Source organism: Elephas maximus, chromosome 10 (genome assembly GCF_024166365.1).
Source record: "Elephas maximus indicus isolate mEleMax1 chromosome 10, mEleMax1 primary haplotype, whole genome shotgun sequence".
In the NCBI taxonomy this organism is placed as follows: domain Eukaryota; kingdom Metazoa; phylum Chordata; class Mammalia; order Proboscidea; family Elephantidae; genus Elephas; species Elephas maximus.
The window spans coordinates 99,578,609-99,597,928 of record NC_064828.1 but is presented as its reverse complement, the minus strand read 5'-3'; positions in this window follow the sequence as shown (position 1 = coordinate 99,597,928).

Here is a 19,320-nt window from a genome sequence, read left to right as displayed (position 1 = left end):
GTTAGTGACATGGACACAAGTTTGTTCATGTAAGATCATTAGGCCATGATCCAGAATTTGGATTTTATACTAATTGAAATCAGAAATCATTGGCGTATCAAAAAACCAAGTCCAAACCTGTTGCCATCAAGTTGATTTTGATTCACTGAGACCCTATACGACAGAGTAGAACTGCTCCATAGGGTTTCTAAGGAGTGGTTAGTGGATCCTAACTGCCAACCTTTTGGTTAGCAACCATAGCTTTTAACTGCTGTGCCACCAGGGCTCCACTGGACTATCATAAACACTACCTAATAAAAATGAAACAAATATAAATGAATTAAATCCCCTTAAAATGACTTTGAATAAGAATTACCAAATTTTATTATTAAAAAAAAACAAACCCAGTGCAGTCGAGTTGATTCCGACTCATAGTGACACTATAGGACAGAGTAGAACTGCCCTATAGAGTTTCCATGGAGCTCCTGGTGAATTCGAACTGCCAACCTCTTGGTTAGCAGCCAGAGCACTTAACCACTATACCTCCAGGGTTTATACATAGAGAAAAATTGATAGGAGAGGTTATATAACTTGTTTATGGTTAAAGGATTTGTTAATGCTGGAGCCAGGATTCAAACCCTGGCTTGCACAACTACAAAACCAGTATCTTTCTCATTACAGCACTTTTAAAAGGAAAGAACATTTTCAGTTACCAAAATTGCAATCAGTTAGGGTATAGGATAAGTTTTAAGGTATACAATTAGTACTGAAACTAGATTTACAATATCCAGAATTACTAGTCAAATTTGAGTAGGCTCTCTCTTTTTTCACTTCAGCATTGGTTTTTTTCCTCACTGTTTCATTTATCCCATTTCAATATTATTTCTTTGCAAATCTAGGTAATTTGACAACTTTAAGATACAAGCTTGAGCATTTAAGCAGAAAGATGAATTATCAATAAAACTTGAAATTCCTTTTGTTTCTAGATATCATGTTGATCTTTAAGACAGAATGGAACTGAAATAATCTTAAAACCTTGTCTTAGGCTGGGTTCTCTAGAGAAGCAAAGCTGTTAAAACAGATAAATCATATATACAAAAAAAAAAAAAAAAAAAACCCACTGCCGTAGAGTCAATTCCAACTCATAGAGACCCTATAGGACAGAGTAGAACTGCCCCATAGAGTTTCCAAGGAGCACCTGGTGGATTCAAACTGCCAAGCTCTTGGTTAGCAGCCATAGCACTTAACCACTATTCCACAAGGAAACAGCTCACTCAGTTGTAGAGGCTGGAATGTCCCAAGTCCGTGGATCAGAATAGAGGCTTCTCCTGATTCATGTAGCCTCAGGGTCTGGTGAACCCAAGGTCTGCAGGCTGGAGAGCAGGGCTTCCACTCACAGGCTGTGAAAATCCACCAATCCCAAGACTGGCAGATAAGCTGGTGGCTCAAGTCTGAAGAACTAGAGATCAGACAAACAGGAGGTAGCTGCAGGATCCAGAGCCAGCAAAAAGCCAGAAAGTCTGCTTATGATCTGATGTAGGCCACACCCCCAAGGAAACTCCCTTTCAACTGATTGGCTACTCACAGCAGATTCCATCACCCAAGTGATCACATATAAGCACTGAGAATTATGGTCCAGCAAGTTGACACACGATCTTAACCATCACAAACTTTAAACCAAAAATATCCCCTGAAGTCTTCTTGAAACCAAACAGTAGTTTAGCTTAGCTAGTAAAGAATGTCTGCCATGAGTACTGTGCTCCTTCAAGATCTGTCTATATGGGATCAAATTGACTACAGTAACTCGAAAGATTTGACAGGAACCTTAGGGAGCAGTGAGTTTATGTTAATCGGGAAGGGACAACTCAGAATAGGAGGATGAAGATGTTTGCACAACTGGAAGAATGTAATGAATGAATTGTACATGTAAGAACTGTTGAATTGGTATGTGTTTTACTATGTATATTCTCAACAACAACAACAAAAGAAATTGTATATATATAAATATATATATATAAATGAATAGACCAGAACAGAGCTCTTGATATCAGTGTTGTCAAGCATAATTGACCCTCTCACTTTTCCCAACTCACAATTAAACACCACCAATTGGCCACATGGATTAAGCCAGGAATTTATATGTTATCCCTGCTTTCTCTTATTTCCCACATCCAATTCTTCAGAAAATTCTGCTGAATCTACATTCTAAAATGTATTGCAAATTTTTATAGTCAGTGCCATCACCCAAGTCTAAGCCACCATCATTTTCCTGTCTTACTGGATAAGATAGCCTTAACGAGTCATCTACTTTCACTCTTGTCACTTTATAATCTGACCTTGAGGAGTCACAGGTTTTAGGAAAATCCCTCCTGAAGCAAAAGGATAATTATCTCTAGTGCACAAGAGCTGTTTAAGTCTCTACTTATGTCGCAGTAGCTATTGACCAAAGCAAGACAGTAATCCAAGCATGCTAAGTACACAGAATGGGTTATGGATGCATGTATAGCCCGGAATTTGTGGCCAAATTTACAATTTATTATAACTTTAAAATATAACCTAATTTTATTTTCATTTGTTCCATGTGACCTCATCAGTGCTACAATTCCCACTTTATTTCATACCGCTTTTCCCCTAACCTATGGGAGTGCAACCATACTGTCTTTTTAAGGTTTTTCCAGAATGTCAAGTTTGTCAACCCTTTAAGGACTTTCTGCCAGCTCAGGGGTCTGCAATTATGCCCTGAGAGCCAAATCCAGTCCTCCACATGATTTTATAAGTCAAGTTTTATTAGAACACAGCTACACTCATTTATTTTTGTATTGTTGCGCTACGATGCCACAGTTGAGTTACAACAGAGATTGACATAAAAAAAAAAAAACAGAGATTGACCTTCAAAGGCTAAAATATTTACTTTCTGGTCCTTTACAGAAAAGATGTGCCAACCTCTGTGCTAGATGATCCTTCTGTCTAGAATGTTCTCTCCGCTCACCTTTACCTAGATTATTCTTCATTTCATTCATGTTTCTTGAATATGCTGCCTTGTAGAAATTTCTTTGACCTGTGAGTATAAAGCTACTCTATTCTATTACCCAAATTTAAATAATTGCATAGCATGTACGCCTATCTGGTGTGTTCTTTTTGGGCTTGTTTAATTATTCATTTATTTATGTGTTGCCTTTTCTTACTGGAAGGTAAATTCACTGACAAAAGGAAACCTGTCGGCCTTCGTAAATGCTCAGCCATCAGTACTTATAACAATGCCGGGTACACAGGAGATTTTCAACAAATATTTATTAAATAAATGGATAATAGAGTAAAGGAATCAGGCATGACATAAAAAATATGTTATTTTAATCTAACTGACTTCTCAGAGTATGTATTAAAGGGGGAAAATGGAATCCAAAATAAATAGCTAAATGATAGATTGAGAACAAACAGGTTCTCAAATTTCATAAATCTCCAGAAATTTGGTACTGTGATGAAAATAATATTTGCTCTTAAACGCAGGCTTTAGTTCTGTGTTAAAGTCCATTTCATCCAACCAAAACATGGCAAGATAGCAAGAATGAAGTTCAGGTTCAGTGACTCTTCAACTTAATTGAATGTGAAATTACCTCGATGTAGGGGATGAATCTGCAATGCGACAGCTGACCCAGGTGCTTTGGATTCACAGACATTGACCAAATGTCAAAGTGACAGCAAAACCACCATCAGAGCTTTCTCATAGGCCTGAGCTGTCACGGATTTCAGTCATTTAATTTTTATACTGGTAAACCATGGGATAAAGTCATTGACTCAAAAGCAAGTGATCTATTGTTAAAAGGCAATTTAGAAAAACAAACCACTATCTTGCTTTAAGAATATTTTAAAGGTTCAGTCAGTTGTGCAGGACATTGACCAAGTAAATGATTCATTCATTCATTCCTTCATTCATTTATCTGGTACCTGCTAGAGGCTAAGAACACAGATTTAAAATATTGTACCTTCCTCTGGAATGTTTACAGTCGAACTGCAGATTGTCTATTGCCAACTTAGCATCATATCCTCTCTCTTCTGTGTTTTCCTCTGCATCCGAAGGGAAAAGTGAGTAACATAGATGGTTGGTATAAAAGATGTGTGACAGAGCTGATAGAAAGGCTAAAGCAAGTTAAGAGACCTGCCATTTTGAGGAAGTTTCTATGTTTGTGGTGATCTGAAGTGAGTTAAATACCTTCAAAATTAAGGATAAGATGCTGCACACTGCAATTTTTGCCACTAAACAACAAGTACAATTCTTCATGATCTTCTTATTCTGGCAGCCAAGTATACCACATATGGGAAGCAAGAGAAAACTCTGAAGTAGGTTTGAGATCATGGCAAGCTTAGTTGCTATTTAGGTATTATAACTCAACAGATATGGACCTTTCTGGCAAGGTGCAATATGAGAATCACAAGACACGCCCTTTTTTTCCTGAAGATAATTATGCTGTAAGAGCTTTTGACAAACAGCACATGGCTTACTACTGGATCCAGGCAGAAACTGAATTCTTGTCTATACGACACCAACCAAGCAAATGTGGGAACTGAGCTTCCCATCATGAATGGAGTATTATCTAATCCATCAAACCATAAATTTGGCCATTGCAACAGAACTCTACTACCAAAGTAGAAATAGTACATGTGATATTATGTTCCAGTAGATTCTGAAGGTATAAGCAAATTGCATGAGCAAGTGCCTGAGATATTTCCAGAATGGAACACAGCAATGGTTGCAGTGACCTGGAAGTTGAGCCTTCCCTGGTCACTTTAGGTTCCTCCACCTTTGAATATGATTCATCATAATAAAGACACAGAGGAGTATGTCTGGATCTGAGGGTAATCTCTAGAGTGTTTTTACATTGACTTCAAGTGGTAAAAGATAATGGAAGGTAAGAACAATAATATTAGCAGAAGTCGTTATAAATCAGATTTTTATGGAATAAAGTTTTGAGCTACTCTATGAGTTGAATTACCACAACTAATTGAGGAGTTGGCTTAGGGAAAAGTGACCATGGAAGTGAACATCACCAAAGAAAGAAGCAATAAACACCAGCTTTGGCTCAGGGATCAGTTACAAAAATGAGAATAGAGTAGACATGCACGTTCTTTTCATTGTTTTTGCTAGTATATTTGGTATATTCATCGATTTTCTCTTCTTCCTTTCTTTTACTCATTTAAGCAAGTTTTATTCATTATGTTTGAATTTATAATTATAATTTAGGATTTGACTACAATTGTATATTATAATGATACTAAATTATATCAGGTTAACAGAGAAGATTACAGTTGAGTTAGGAAAGGAATGACTATCTCTAAAGATGGACGTCCTTTTTGAAAAAAGGTCAAGCTCTTCTTCAGAGGGCTAAGGATAGTTGCATACTATTAAGCTGGCCTAGAGTGGATCAGAGACAGCGTGTTTCTGGAGACAGCAGCTGTGACATCAGCCTCCTTCTCTGCAGATTCCTTCATGGAATAAGAGCAGTCACCCCCTTGGTGGTAAGGTAGCTCTAACACAGTTTGAAGAATGTTTCTGAAAGATCAGCCTTGAACCAATTTTTTCCTCCTTTCCATAATTCCATGTTTTCTTTATTCCTTTTTATTTATTTTTGTTCATTTTGTTTAGCTAGAGTAGATTGTGTTGTCTCCAAATAAGAATCCTTACAAATTCGTATGTGTGGTCCCTGAGCTAAGGTAATGACAGATGGAAAAGAGACCAGTGGCACAAACAGTGCAGTGTATGAAAGGATTCCAATTGTTCTCTGTAGCCGAAATCCAGGTGGTATGTAGGGGGTAGGGAGAGGACGCAAATAAGATTGGATGACAGTGGGTGCCAGATAATGAATCACAAGAATATTAGAGCACTAAAATTATCCTACCATGGACAGTTTACATCACATTGTATATTTCCAAACTATATTTCCAAATTCCTCCGTATTTCTAACCTAGTTCATAACATCAAACACATATGAGCTATTTCTATTATGTTTATTAGAGAAAGAGAAGAAATATGAGTTCCTCTTATGTCAGGTACTGGCTAAGTACGGAGTCCATGTTGGGTTTTTTTTTTTTTTTCTTTCAAATACTCAAGTATTGGGCCATATTCTTAGCTTTAATTAAGCTAAAACTTTGGCTCAGAAATCATTTTCAAACTGACTGACTACAGATATTCACCCACGTATTTTTTTTTTATTCAGCCAATAATAAGTACCAACGAAAGGCTAGAACACCATACAAAACATCCATTAATTTGCAAGATTCTGGAATAAAGAATGGAGCCCTAGTTGCGCAGTGGTTAAGCATTCAGCTACTAACCAAAAGGTCAACAGTTTGAATCCACCAAACACTCCTTGAAAACCCTACGGGGCAGTTCTACTCTGTCCTAAAGGGTCACTACGAGTCAGAGTCGACTCAATGGCAACATGTTTGGTATAATAAAGAATAACTGTAATTTTCCCCAATTGTCATAACCTGTTTTGATACATGAAGATTTAATATAGTGCTTGGAATATAGTAGGTCCTCCATATTGGTTGTTGAATGAGTAACTGAAAAGACTTTTCTGACTCTATTCAATGGAATATATTATTCCCTTGAAATTGTGGGGAAATTATGGCCAATGACATGCCTGTCATTTTAGTAGTATCATCCAATTTTGCACAATTCTCAGGCTGTAAGAGTGTTTTACAAAAAGAAGGCTTTAAATGTATATAAAAAATTGTAAAAACTGTTCAGACATTAAGTATAATAGGTCAAGAGGATATTAGGATATTATAAGGTATGCTCTTGAGGTATTTTTTTTTTTTATTACCATACATAGACATGGGCTTGATGAGATGTTAAGATGTAAATATGCACTTGTGAAGAAATGCATACTTTCAGAAGATCAACATTTTAGCCACACAAGACACACTGTATTTGTCTCCTTATTGTGGTAACTATTTAGATAAAAAAAAAAAAAAAAAAAAAAAAATTTTTTTTAATAACTCCATATAAAAAGAAAAAAAAAAGTTTTTTTTTTTTTCTTTTTATGTGTTTTATAAAATACTAAGCAGAGTTTTAATATAATCTCCTACTGGAATAGCTCAGGTAACTTAATAAACCAGAAGCTATCACCCTTGGTGAAACTGATAAAATTAAATATCAGGACCAGCAGACTACACCAGTTACTACACTAAGCATCTAAGTCACAGCCATACAGTCTCTTTGTTAATCTTAACTATAGCTGAAACCTCCAGGGTGAACTATTATACCTCGTATTGTATTCTTTCTTTTTTTTCTTTTTTTTTCAAATTTTGACTTTTTTTAAATAGTGTAGGTACCAAAGAGCTTTCTCCAAGTGCCTGATTACTGGAACTTTTATTTCCTGGCCCTACTTAATATTCTTTTATCTACAGTACTCAGAAACACTAAGGTAATACAATTCCTACTGAAAATAAATTGAAGCTAACTCTAAAACTTGAAGCACCTGTTCACAATTTATATTTATTGAGGACTTAAAAGAGAACATTATCATCAACCTATTTCATTTTCTCTGACCCTTCTTATGAGTCAGACTCTTTATATTACATGGGGCACTGACATTACTGAGAATAATGCAGAAATAGTGTATGTAGAGCCTAGGTTTGAGTCCTAAGGAAAGCTTTGATTCAAGGGAAATAGAAGCCACTGTTTCAGCCAGTGAGCCACTTACTATTATGTAGCATTATCAACTGAAAGGCGGCCAAGCTGTTCATTCCATTTTTCTCATTTTCAAAATCACATAAAGAAGTTACAGTATCTTCCTAATCCCTGAATATAAGGCTGTTTTCTAATTTTTTCCATATTTTTATATTTGGAAAAGTATGATTAATTTTACCCAAAGAAATGTCATTCTTCTGGTATCTTGATACTCCCTCAAAATATAACCTCGGTTTCTTTTTTTTTTTTTCTTTTTGGTCAATGTAATCTAATTGTAATGATGGTATACTGGGTTGAGTAGTGCCCTCCCAAGATGTATATCCTTGCCAGAACCCCAGAATGTGACCTTGTTTGGAAATAGCGTCTTTGCAGATGTAATTAAAGTGAAGATAAAGTCATACTAGGTAAACTGAGGTCTAAATTTAATATGACTGCTGTCCTTATAGGAAGAAGAAAAGAGACACAGAGACAGACACACACCCAGGGAGAACATCATGTGACAATGGAGGTAAAGACTGGAGTGATTCGTCTGCAAGCCAAGGGTAGATGGCAACAGTGAAAGCTAAGAGAAACAGATTCTGGAACAGATCCACCCTGGAGCCTAGAGGGAGAGCATGACCATGCTAGCACCTGAATTCTAGCCTCCATAATTTTAAGAGAATAAGCCCCTACGTATGAGGTACTTTGTTATAGCAGTCCTAGGAAACTAATGCAGATGGTAAAGAGTTAAACATGAAGGTAGACAAACATCATCTTCTTTTGATGCCCCCTATCCCAGGAATTTATCGGCCCATTGTCATCGTTCGGAAAATGAGCATTCCAGAAAGTATAATACAGATTTGTTCTTTTTGGGATAATGATCTGCCAGGAATTCAGTCTTTCCTCTAAATTGATAGGTTACTGCATGAAACAGAAATATTTCCTCATAAACTGTAGAGATAATCCCACTGGAAGTTCACAAACTAAAGAGTTAATGGTGATCTCCACGAATATTCTTCTCATTTCCCTTTGTTCACTTGTATGAGTTAGTCTTGCAAAGCTTGTAAGAGCACATTGCTCTTGCTCTTTTCACTTAAGAGTAGAATTGCAATAACAATTTCATACCTACTCCACTCTCGTCAAAAGTTTCCTTGCCCTTAGAAGCTCCACAGACACATCTAGATTCCCTGAGGAACCAAATTACTGTGCTTAGTACTGTGGTGACCGTGGTCTTGGGGAACATCTAGCTCAACTGCCATAAATAGTGTACAAAGAAAAATGTTCTACATTCTACTTTGGCGAGTAGCATCTGGGGTATTAAAAGCTTGTGAGCAGTCCTCTAAGATACTCCATGGGTCAGGAGAGGGGAAAATGAAGAAAACCAAAGACACAGGATTAGTTCAAAGGACTAATGGACCACAACTACAACAGCCTCCACCAGACTGAGTCCAGCACAACTAGATGGTGCCTGGCTACCGCCACTGACTGCTCTGACAGGGATTACAATAGGGCATCCTGCATAGAGCTGGAGAAAAATGTAGAACAGAATTCTAACTCACAAAAAAAAAGACTAGACTTACTGGCCTGATAGAGACTGGAGAAACCCCAAGAGTATGGCCCCCAGACGCCCTTTTAGCTCCATAATGAAGTTGCTCCTGAGGTTCACCCTTCAGCCAAAGATTAAACAGGCCCATAAAACAAAACGAGACTAAAGGGCCACACCAGCCTAGGGGCAAGGACTAGAAAGCGGGAAGGGACGGGAAAGCTGTTAATAAGGAACTCAAGGTCAAGAAAGGGAGAGTGCTGACATGTCATAGGGTTGGTAATCAATGCCACAAAACAATATGTGTACTAACCATTTAATGAGAAGCTACTTTGTTCTGTAAACCTTCATCTAAAGTACAATTAAAAAAAATTTTTTTCCTTGCCTTGCCCTTGACCCCTTAGTTATATTTCTTCATTAAAAAAGATCCCCCCTACCAAAAAAAAAAAATTGTCTTTGAGTTTATTCTGACTCTGCTTGTAGAAGAGAGTAGAACTGCCCCATAAGGTTTCCAAGGAGCTACTGGTGAATTCATAGTGCCAATCTTTTGGTTAACAGACTGAGCTCTTAACCACAGTGCCACCAGGACTCCAATTAAAAAGGATAGAAACTATCTAATCAGAATTACCTTCTTTCCCAAACGCATTCACAAACCTGCTTGTTTTCTGTGCTCATGTTCTCTTCTCAAATGTCTCAAGATATTTCTTGAGGAAATGTCTCTTTTCCTTCCTAAAACAATCTCTCCATCCATTTTCTGGATTCCAGGATTTGCTTTCTCCTTTCTTTCCTTCCTTGCCTCCTTCTTTCCTTATTTTTTTTCCTTTCTCTCTCTACCTTTGTCTCTATCCCCTTCTTCCTTCCTTCACTCCCTCCTTCTATCTGGGAAACCTGGATCTGATTTCTGGACAATGGACAACCACTACCTGTTTGTCAGTGGAGGCTTGCATGTTGCCATGATACTGAACAGGTACAGCGGAACTTGCAGATTAAGGCAGAATAGGAAAAAAGACCTGGCCATCTACTTCCTGGCAATCTACTTCTGTTAATGAGCTAATGAAAATTCTATGGATCAAAATGTTCCAACTGATTTACAACTGATCATGGGAATGGTGCAGGACCAGGCAGTGTTTTGTTCGGTTGTAGATGAGGTTGCCATGAGTCATGAGCCAGCTTGACAGCAGCTAACAACAACAACATGTTTATATGTCAACTCCCACATGTATTTCTCTTGAGTTTCAGAATCATACCTAAGTGCCTCCTGATAGCACAACTTGAGCATCTCAGGGATATCTCGAACTAAAGACTTCTCAGAACATCCTTCCTTGACCACATTTCACTCTACCTAAATTAAACCAAGGAAACCTTGGTGACATAGTGGTTAAGTGCTACGACTGCTAACCAAAAGCTCAGTGGTTCAAATTCACCAGGTGCTCCTTGGAAACTCTATAGGGCAGTTCTACTCTGTCCTATAGGGTCACTATGAGTTGACATTAACTTGATGGCAACAGGCAAATTATACCAAAACCAAACCAGTTGCCGTCAAGTCCGTTCCTATTCATTAGTTTCCCCCATTTGCTGTTTCCTATGGTTTGGTGTTTTTCCTTTAACTAAGCTATCATAATCTTGAATTATATATCTACTTATCATCGAATTGTTTGGGCATCTGTCCTTTTCCCCTCAGTGCTAAACCCAAACAGCCAGGACAGGTTGTTTCTCACCACTATATCCAAAATCACAAGCATGAGGCCTAGCATATGATGTTACTGAATTAATATTTGCTGAATGATAAAATAATTTCACCAATGACAGAGTGTAAATTTCATCATAAGCATCTACAGAAAGTACACAGGGCACGTGGGTCGGAAGAACTATTTCAAGTTCAAGCACAGGAAATTATACCATAGGGGAAGGAGTGAGAGCTCACAGCAGGACAGGAAAACACCATCGTAAAAGAAAAATAAATAACCTTCTCCAGAGGATGGAATGACCTGCGTCGAATAAAATAACACAGGAAACAGAGATTCTGAAAAAAGGGCTTTTATAAAAATTTGCAGGCTGGGCAGCAAAGTTTTCATAATGAGATAGCATGTTAACAGCAAAAAAAGTGTGGACTCCCCATGCAACTTGTGTTTGAATAGATGATCAGGTAAATGAAGACAGCTGACTAGGGCAGCGACAGAGCCACCTCCACCCAGAGCGCTCTCACAACTTCACTGTTAGAGGAGGGACTGGGCTAGTCAAACCTACGGAAAATGTTTGCAAGTTACAGCAGAATCCATACCAACCGTTAATAAGCTGAGTCATTGTTTTTGCTTTCTACAGTTTTCATGATCATAAAAACCATGAAAATGATTTCTTGTTTTGAGTCCCAATGGAGTAATAGTTGTTGTTGTTAGTGGCTGTCAAGTCAGCGCTGACTCATGTCAACTTCATGTACACGTAGCCCAGTCCCGTGCCATCTTTATGATCGTTGGTATGTTGAGCCCATTGTTGTGGCTATTGTGACAAACCATTTCATTGAGGATTTCTCTCGTTTTCACTGACCCTCTGATTTATAAGCTGTGATGTCCTTTTCTAGTGATTGGTCTAGTAAGTGAGCTGAAGTCTTGCCATTCTTGCTTCTAAAGAATATTCTGGTTGTATTTCTTCTAAGACTGATTTGTTCATTCTTCTGGCAGCCTGTGTATATTCAATATTCTTTACCAACACCACGGTTTGAATGCATCAATTCTTCTTCTGTCTTCCTTTTTCATTGTCCAGCTTTTGCATGTTTATGACATGACTGAAAAGAACATGAATAATGGACATTTATTGACCACTTACTATTTCTAGGCACTGTTACAAGTGCTTTATTCATGTCAATTTTTTCAATCCTCATAACAACTTTATGAAGAAAGTAGTATTATTCTCTCTACTTTAGAGATAAGAAGCTGAGCATAGAGAAGTTAAGTGATTTGCCTTTGTTCACACAGATAGTAGTAAGAGGCAAAACTGGATTCACACAGTAGCAGCTTTATTCCAGAGCTGGCTTCTTAATCACCATATTATGCTATCTTGTTATTAAAAAAGAATACTTCAGAATTAATATTCTAAAAATATATACAAATATGGAAGGACCTTGAAAATCTTTCAAGAAAAGTAACAAACTGATCTAACCGCATGTCATTTACCTGGGCGGTTACATAAAATTCATGAGAAAATATCTATTTGCTTTAATCTACCAACTCCTCAATACATCTCTGTAAATTTAACGAATAATCATTGAAATGGTTGTTGCTGTTGTTAGTTGTCACTGAATTAATTTTGACTCATGGCAACCCCATCTGCGCAGAGTAGAAGTGCTTTATAGGGTTTTCAAGGCTGTGACCTTTCAGAAGCAGGTCACTAGGCTTGTCTTCCGGGCTTCCTCTGGGTGGGTATGAACAGCAAATCTTTGGGATAGTAGTCTAGCACTTAACTGTTTGTGCCACCCAGAGAATCCTAACCATTTAAATAAGGCCATGCTAGTCAACCAAGAATTAGAAAAATACATACATGCTAGAACTTTGTATTTGAGCTGGTTTTAAAGATGACATAGATTTAGAAATGCAGAGAGAAAGGAAGGGAGCAGGGGAGAACACTTGAACAATAACAGTGATTTGTTCCACAAATTGAAATAATCCAAAAAGATGTTTCAATATGAAGATAGACATTGTTTCGGCTACACTGGCTGCAAACCATCCTGACCAATAAGAAAATGTAATTCCTTTATTAGTTTTACACACATACACACACACACACACACACACACACACACACTCTGTTGGTCTTATAAAACCAAAAACCAAAACCAGTGCCTTCGAGTCGATTCCAACTCATAGTGACCCTATAGGACAGAGAAGAACTGCCCCACAGAGTTTCCAAGGAGCACCTGGCAGATTTGAACTGCCGACCCTTTGGTTGGGAGCCGTAGCACTTAACCACTACGCCGCCAGGGTTTCCTGGTTTTTATATATATATATATATATGTATATGTATATATATGTATACATCTATTATTTATATGACATCATGTAGCAGGTGTCTTTTACTTTTGCTTGTAGGTTTCTTTAAAGCATACATTATCAAAACTTTAATGAGTTTTACTTTTTCTACTGATAATTAGGTTGACCATATGCTGAGCCTCTTTCTTCTTTTAGCTAAAGTGGAAGGGGATATCAGCAGGATTCAAAGACAAGGCCAGGGCTGCATGGAGGATATTGCCCATTGTCTTATCACACTCAGTGCGTAGGCTTTGCTACCTCCCATTTTATAGTTGTTAATATGAGATGATGTTGGCAACCTGTGGTTTCTGATCATTTGGTGTTCAAATACTAAAAAATGAACATGAATTTGTCTACTGTTCTGTTTTCTTAATTACTGTGCATGGTCTTTAATACTTAAATGTCTATAAAGTGTCACTCTATTACATTTTCGAAGGAATTACAAAACTTATGTAACTTGAAACTTTGACTGTGTTTTTCTCTCCCACTGGAGTGTAAGGTCCACGAGAGCAGAAATCTGGTCCCTCTCAGAGACAGTGTGTACTCAAAATGTGGAAGGCTAACAATGAATATTTATTGAACTCAAAGCGAGCCCAATTAAACTAAGGCAAAAGTCTTAAAACACTGAACATATTGCCTTTTTCACCACTTTGAGGGTGAAATATTTTTAAAAATAAAAGGAATTTCAAATAAGATGAAGTTATATTCAGTGGCATGGATGGCAAAAAAAAAAAAAGCATAAAAGAAGTATCAAAATATAGAGCAACCTTAGAAAATGTGAAGGAGAAAGATATGGCAGTCTGCTCACATAAAGATTATAGCCTTGGAAACCCTATGGGGCATTTCTGCTATGCCCTATAGGATTGCTATGAGTTGGAATTGACTCAATGGCAACAGGAACGGGTTAGACCGTGTGATTTAAATTCTTCATTTCGTAGAGGAATCAGAAGCCCGGAGAGGAATGTGACTTGCCCAGGAAATATAAAAATATTTGTTTCAGATCAGGAATTACAAATCAAGACCCCTAGGTCATTTCTGTATTCAATGTGTCATCTGATGTATGCTGTCTTCTGAGTTTGTATAACTTTATCTTTGTTCTCATCGCATCGAGATGGGAGTCGCACATCCCTACTGCTCTCCGTGGGGATGCTGGGTGAGGGCTCTACATTTTTCTTTGTTGCCTCTGGCTTTGAATTCTGTATATGGTGAAATATTTCCATATATAGATCACCTCATCATCACACATGACTGCCTAGTTCAAACGAAGTTGATCCAGATATAAAACTCATATTTATTTCTTTGGCTTCCTTAATTGCTTTCCTTCTCTTTGGACTTCTGTCCTCCTATTTCTGATTTCTATTTATTTATTTATTACAGACACAGCTTAATAGTACTTTTCCTCCATCCCCAAGTACTTATCTAGATATTTTCCAAAATAGAAGTATCTCTACTATAGTTATCTCTTAAAGTAACAGTTAATTCAGCTAATTAGGAAATCATTTTTATACCTAATTATATTCAAAATTATTATTTAATATTTTAATTTAATTTTTGTTTTTCATTTATGCCCTTTTAATGAGTTTGCAATGGTAACTACTTTGCCTTTAATTTGGATTTGCCTGATGGCTAATTTTATGAGCATCTCTACATGTATTTATGGGATATTTATACATCTTCTATTGCAAAGTGCCTGTTCAAACCTTATCCCCATCTTTATTGGGTTATTTGTCATCTTATTGTTGAGTTATATATTCTGAGTTATATATACTGTCACATTTCTACATTCTGTATAAAAGTAACTTATCAAATATATATATTGTGAATACCTTCTCCCATTATTTTGCCCGCATTTTTTGTTTTTTTAACAATGCCTCTCAAAAGCTAATTTAGTCTGCCATTAAACAGAAATTTAAACATAATGCACAGCTGATGATTCTGAATAAGTATCTGCCTATTTTTTAACTAATAAAACACTAAACATTGAAATATGTTTATTTTTGGACTGAAAACTACACCTTTTAAATAAAGCATTTAAACTTTTCTTCACTCTTTACAGTCTAAGAGCATAAACATGTATCTGAGTCATTTTGATCTTTTTATCATTTATAAATTTATCATTAGCTGCACAAATATGACTCATTTATGTAATGTGAAAAACTTTACTTAAAACTTCTTGATGTTTTATTCTTTTTAATCTACTCATTATTGAATATAAGTTTACTAGTTTAACTTTCAATAACTCTGAACACATCCATTCATGCTAATCTTAATTAAAAGTTCTAAATTCTTTTAGAGGAAAAAAGTCCCTGCTATCCTAAGAAGAAATATCATCTAAAGAAGGATAGAAAAAAGTCTAACATTTTATGTGTTCCCAAAATTATTAAACGATTATTAGTAACAAGGAGCATTGAGTTAATATATATTAGATTATTTTTCTAAAATGTTTAGTAATTTAAATACTGAGTTGAAGTTTCATTTCAAATAAAAGTAATGGGCCATTCCATCTTCTACACGTATGGCTTTTCATTCAGTTCTTACATGTTATGGCATGAGTTAGCCTGGCAATTATTGCTATCTCCATTTTAGAGATGAGGAAACTGAGCATTACACAGCCATATAATTAGTAATCTGTACTTATGTTCAATCTCAAAAGTTTTGACCTTGAGTCCATTGCTGTTTTAACAGTCCCTTGTCATTTGAAATAAAATGCATGTAGAAGTATTTCTCTTGATTTTGTCTGTAACCTTGTCCAATAAATTTAAGAATGTCCTTTGAGGATGTAAAGATAGAATCTCATTAGCTAACTCCACAAGATAAGAAATCTTCTGGGTAGTTCTCCTGCTGATCAGAAATGCTCCAACCAAAATAAAACGCATCAAAAAGCAGAGCAGGAAAGACAGGAAGGGGTAAAAAAAAAAGACAAAAGCCAAAAGAAAAAGAACACTGCCTGGTGAGAGTTTTGAAAATGAAGCTCAGCACTGGTGAGGAGCTGGTGGTACACAGGAATAGTAAAATTGGTTCTTCCCAGCCTCTGTCTCTGCTGCTAAATTAAAAATAAAAACATGCTCAGTAGTTGAGAGAGGTCTGTGATTTTAATTGGTGTATTTGATGTATGTTGATATCGTACCTAATGTAGGTTTATGCACACCAGGGTTGGGTGAAGGGTTGGGGGGGGTGGAGAAAAAGGAGAATTGAGTACAATTTTAAAACTAATTTAGGTTATTTCTCCAAACATCAAATGGACTGCCAAAAGCCACTGATGAAGGCTTTTGGGAAGTCTGTAATTTATTTAAGGAGCCCTGGTGGCCCAGTGGTTAAAATACTTGGCTGCTAAGTGAAAGGTCGGCAGTTCCAACCCACCAGTGACTCCGTGGAAGAAAGATGTAGCAGCCTGCTTCCATAAAGATTACAGCCTTGGGAAATCTTTGTAGCAGTTCTACTCCGTCGTATAGAGTTGCTATGAGTAGGAAATGACCTGACGGCAACAGGTTTTTTTTTTTTTTTCTTGGTTTGGTAATTTCATTAAGATCAAATTACAAGTTCTAATAACCTGGCACCAAATAAACCAATGTGTGAATGCTTGTCTAGTATTTGATACACTGTTCAAGAGTTTCTCTTCTTGAACTCAGCTAGAGTTACATCAGAAAAAGACATGCAAAGGCTTTATCCGTGCTAATCACGTTCTCCCACTCTTACTCAATGATGTACAAATCCAAATGGTGTAAGTCTGCAAATGATGGAGTGAAAGGCAGTTAAAACTTCACTTTTATAAAGGAAATTGCATTTCTTATTGTAAATTACCTTTTCAATTTTTTTTATTTAGGAAAGAAAAACATGAGGGGTTAACATATTGACAATTATATTATCAAGGTTTGGCTAGAAGCTTGAAGCATATTCTTTGTTTAAATGATGCAACAAATACATGCAGTAGAAATGAGAAAACTGAGTAATAGAGTGGATAAGTAACTAAACTAAAAATCATAAAGTTAAGATTTACACCATTAAACCATTTCTCTTCAAAGACCACGTTTCCTTTAAGCCATCATCACAATGCCTCCCTTTCCTCTTATCCTCCATCCCCCGCAAAAGTAAAGTTATTGTGAATTAGTCAAATGAGTCGTGCTTGCACCTTTCTTTGATAAAATAAAATCTCATGAACTAAACAAGGGCGTTAGGTCATTTTGGGGGTGAGGTGTGAAAGGAAGGCAGGAGGGGCTCAAGAAAGAAAGCACTGTCTTCTCAGTAGCAACCCTACAACCAAATGTATCTGCTCCTTTAACATTTAATCAAACCTTCTTTGAAGAGAGACAGGATTACTTTATTGGGGTCAAATGATCATTTAAGATCCTACAATGAGAAAATGCTTATGCAAATCCTTGATTAATATGAGAAGCTTAAAGTATAGACCCATATAACTTTTCCTGGTTATTCCAAGTTTTAGCCTCCATTCCAACACTCACTTGAAAGCATGGATCTACTCTGAGCTTACCGCTTTTGCTTGTTTTCATTGCGTTTTTAAAAGATGTATTGTCAGGTGGTCACACAAATCAAGGGGACTTAGTAGTTGAGTTTGTCAAAACTGACTCGGGATGAAGAAAATTAAAACTGGATCCTTATTTCACACCGCAGTCAAAGGTAAAATCCCGGTAGATCTGATAGATTAAAGACGCACTTGTGAAGGGTCAAACGATCAATTTAATAGAAGAACATGTAGGACAACCTCTTGGTGATAAAAGAGTGGGGAAAGACTTTCTGAACAAAATCCTCCAAACACTGAACTATAAGAAATTCAATTACATTTCAAAATAAAAAATTTCTCTCCAACAAAGAACATCTTGAACAGAGGCAAGAAAAAGATAATAAGGATTAACACTTATACTATACTGTGTTTACTGTGTGCCAGTCACCATTTTTATTACATCCATTGTACTGATGAAATAAAGAAAAAAAAGAAAAGGTTTATTAACTCGTCCAGGTTCACCTAGATAGTAAATGCCCTGTTCAGGTTCTTAACCTCTGTAGCATGAAGTCTCCCCATGGTAGATTGGGAAAAATATTTGCAATATCAAAAGCCATCAAAGAGAGACTATGTAGAATATTCATAGGATTCCTGCAAATCAACAAGAAAAAGACTAACACTCCAAAGGGAAAGTGAGCAAGAGTTATACTAAAGCCATTTACAAAAGAGAAACCCTCAAAACAAGGATAGGTTCTAAATCACAATCTTAACCAAAGAAGTGTAAAATAAACACCATGAAGATACTGTTTTATACTTTTTAAACTAGCAAATTTTAGAAAGCTGGTTAAGTCAAGTTGCTGGGGGTGCTGGAACACAAGAACCCTCTGCATTGATCTACATGATATATAGGCACATATACATGTATACACACACATATATATTTGTTTATATATATAAATGTCCACAGTAGGCAAAATCTATGTAAATATAGTTTATATAATATATAAATTGTATCATATATATATATATATATATATATATATATGCATATGTATGTAGTCCAATGTAGCATTCTAGAAATTATAGGACAGCATTAAGTCAATTTAAATATTCATTAACTTCTGGACATATATCCCAATGATATCCTCACATAGGCCCTTTAGGGAATGTGTGTATAGATGTCAACTACAGCTTCATTTGTGGAAGGTGCAGCTTTGGAAGTGATTTAGTTGCCTCTCAGTAGGAAAATGTGGTAGTTGAACACCATAGAGGATAATGCAGCTAAGGACTATATAGTCATTGTATAGTGACATAGATATATCTCAAAAAGAACCAGTTAAGAGGGGGAAAAAGTAAGGAAGAGAAGAAATCTATGACACAATATTATGTTTCTGTATTAAAAGTCCATATACTGCAATCAGCAATAAAGCCATCCCATTACTGACTCATAGTGACCATATAGGGCAGGATGGAACTGCCCCATAGGGCTTCCAAGTCTATAATCTGACTTGCCACATCTTTCCCCAGAAGAGATGTGGTGAGTATGAACTGCCGACATTTCATTTAGCAGTCAAGCGCTTAACCACTGTGCCAATCAACAACAGACATATACAAAAGCCTTAAAAAAGAATACACAAAGAAAATA